The 3,053-nt window shown below is 61.0% G+C and overlaps 1 protein-coding gene across 1 annotated transcript in view; it reads right to left on the minus strand.

Annotated features, from left to right (window-relative positions):
• The window catches only part of Zbtb7b (zinc finger and BTB domain containing 7B), a 15,649-nt gene extending 12,596 nt beyond the window's left edge, over positions 1-3,053 (minus strand). Inside the window, exon 1 of the mRNA XM_008854571.3 lies at positions 2,846-3,053. The gene's annotated coding sequence lies outside the window, so the exon portion shown is untranslated. The remainder of the gene's footprint in view (positions 1-2,845) is intronic.

The raw sequence follows: 3,053 nt of genomic DNA on the forward strand, positions 1-3,053 counted from the left end.
GGGGGGGGGCAGCGGCAAGGCAACTTCAAACTGTCCGGGCAAAACGTCAAGTTTACTCACGAGTTTACTCAGCAGAAGGAGGGGGAAGAGGCCAGAGCAGGCACACCCCACGCCAGGGTCCTATCCATCTGCCTGTCCCCACCTTCCTCCCCCACCCTCCTTTTCAGCCCTAGGCCAAAACAGCCACAAGCCCCAAGGCCTTGGTGGCAGGGCTGTTTTAACTCTCAGGAAGGTCAGAGAGCCAAGCAGGCTGGAGGCAGGAAGCCCTGAAGCAGGCCCAGAGGGTTCTATCAGAGGGCAGTGCCCCGCCTGAAGCCCCTTTGCTCCCCATCTTGGGGTCTTGGCCTAAGGGCAGGAGAACTGGGTCTCCCAATCATCAGGAAGAGGGCCAGGCCTCCTCCATCAGAGCAGTCTGGTGAGTAGTAACTTCTGACCCCAAATATCCAGTCCTAGGCTGGGCCTCAGGTACCAACATGATAACATTCAGGATCCGCGGCCAGTTCTCTTACCCTTGGCTTGGAATGGGGGGCCAGCACCCTATCTGACCTACTTCCCTTTCCTCCCCACCTGTTTTCATTCTCTGCTTCTCTCCCCAAGCCTTCACTGTCCCCACCCCAGAGGTGCTCCGCCCCCCCATGCCCGCTGGGTCCCTTCCCCCACCCTTCCCCAGGGTGCCAAGTGCAAGCACACAAAGGGCCCGATGGTGCATTGTTAGCCCAGCCCCCGCTGCCCGCCGCGCCCTCCTGGGGCAGGCACTAGGCCAAGGAGGAGCTGGGGGCCCTGGGTGCCAGGGGGCACCATGGGGAAGGGGGAAGAGGACAGCACCTGTCTCTTAGACACTGGGGTCATATCACCAGGACTGACTAGTGGTGAGAGGGCCCCATCAGAGCAGGCTTGTCTCCTTGACACCTGAGCCTAGTGGGCACTGCCTTCTTTCTTCCCCAGAGCCCCTTTCTGGTAGTATTAACCCCTTCCTGACCTCCTGCTCCAAGACTGGGGGTGGATGGTACCCAAGGGAGGGGACAGTATCTGGGGGGGTTGTCTGTAGGCAGCAGTGTGCCTAGAGCAACCATGTAACAGAGGCACACTGGGGGAGCTGGGGTCCCGGGGGCCAGGGACAGGAGGCACTGGCAGAGATTTCTCCCTGTTTCATCAGCTGCTCCAGGGGGAGCCCCCTGTCCTCCTCAGTTACTAAGGAGGAATACTATCACCCAAACCTAAGTCACAAATACATTCTTTTCTAGACCAGCACACTTCTTATGCCCAGTATCTCCTCCCAATCTAATGTCCAGTCCATGCCAGCTCGACTAACAGTGCCAGGAGGGTACAGGGGTGACCAAACCAGTTCGTGTGTGGGGGATAACATAAGGCAACCCCAGAATCCTCTAGGCCTCAGAGGTCCCCTCCACCCCCAACACACACACTCCCTTAGGGAACAGAGTTCCCATCTTGGTTTAACTCCTCATTGCCCAATCTGGTTCCCCCGACCCTGGGTGAACATTCTCCCTTCTCCAGGAATAAGTTGGGGGAAGGTGAAATAGCTGCGCTGACTCATTTCCATTCTCAGCTGCAGCTAGGGGTCTCCAAGGCATTCGGGCGGGGGTCAATTCAAGAACGCCCTCCACCTGGCCCGGAAGCCAGGACAGCTTGCCGGTCTCCCCCTCTCCCCAGCACCCACTTCCGGTGTCCCAAACTAGGTCAGCAGAGCTCGTTTCCTGTGGGTCAGCTAGCACCGGCGCCTCTGCCCCTCCCCTGCTCAGGACCCAGGCTCCCCGCCTTTCCCCCCGCCCCCCAGGGCGCCCCGAGGTCTCACCACGTCTCAGCCGCCCTTTGATACATGGGGGTTGTGCGGGGCGGGGGGCAGGGGACCCGCCCTCTCTCCAAACACTAGCAGGGCCGGGGCGCCTGGGCAGGCACGTGTCCGGGCACAACCCGCTGCCCACGCTGCCCCCCCTCGCTCTGGCCAGGACACGTCGCTCTCTTACTTGGGTGGGGTGGGAGGAGGGGAGAGAAAGCTGGAAATTGAAAGCAGTGCCCCCACCCCTTTGAATGGTAACCCTCTGCCGGCGGCGCACATTAGGTTCTACAGCCAAGCGACCCCCACTCTGGTTAGGGCAGGTGCGCCGGCACCGGATTGTAGGTAGGAGAATTCTAATCACCCACCCTCGCGCTGGAGTTCTGAGAGCAAAGCTGACTTTGAAAAGGTGGCGGTGGGACTACAGCTAGAACGAAGGGAATGTGGCTGAGGAGCGGGAGGGGAGCGGGGTCTTTTTGGTGTGGCTGAGCGCCGTAATGGGGCTGGAGAGACAAGGCGGCTCTGGAAGCGTAAGAAACCGAATAGTCCAGCCGGTAACTTTCCCCAAGCCGCAGCTCCTCCGGACGCCCCCCCCCCATGTACTGGCCCGGGTTCAGCCCACCGCGCCAGGGGGCGCGGGCGGGGGGTGGGGGGGGCGCGATGTCCTAGTTAGACTCCGTCAGCGTTTCCATTCCTTCAATTCGATCGGGTCTGGGGTCTCCCCCTAAAGTCACGAAAGCGACTTGTGGGGACGTTCAGTGCTGCTCACTCCCTCTCCATCCCGTAGCTCACGGTCTGATACCGCAAGTGCAAAGAAAGTTTCTGAAGACCCTCGGCCCAGAGTTGGGGACGGCCGTAGTTCCCTCTACCTTTCCTCCTAGATAAAACCAATTCCAAAGACCCAGGAAAACTACAGGGAATGGGACTGGTGGAAATCTGGTCTGCACGCGTCTACGTATGGGGGGGTCTCACAGGACGGACGAAGGACACTGCAGTAGGCTGGAGTCTAGTGGACCCTGAGCCAAGAGACAAAAAGTGGGGTTCACTCACCTCTCGGCGTCAGGTCCGCTGGCTGGAGCTGCAGGCACAGGGTATGGAAGAAGCGCGTCCCCCGCCAGGCCCGGGGGTTTGGGGCCCTGCTCCCGTCCTGGTCAGAAGGCCGCGGTCAGTCGCTCGCCGCTCGCTGCTGGGGGGCTCCTCCTCCGCCACCCTCTGCCTCCTCCTGCTGCCCGCCCCCCCCTTGGCCACGGAGAGCCGT

This window comes from Nannospalax galili, unplaced genomic scaffold, assembly GCF_000622305.1.
Source record: "Nannospalax galili isolate Female #2095 unplaced genomic scaffold, S.galili_v1.0 scaffold591, whole genome shotgun sequence".
Lineage (NCBI taxonomy): Eukaryota > Metazoa > Chordata > Mammalia > Rodentia > Spalacidae > Nannospalax > Nannospalax galili.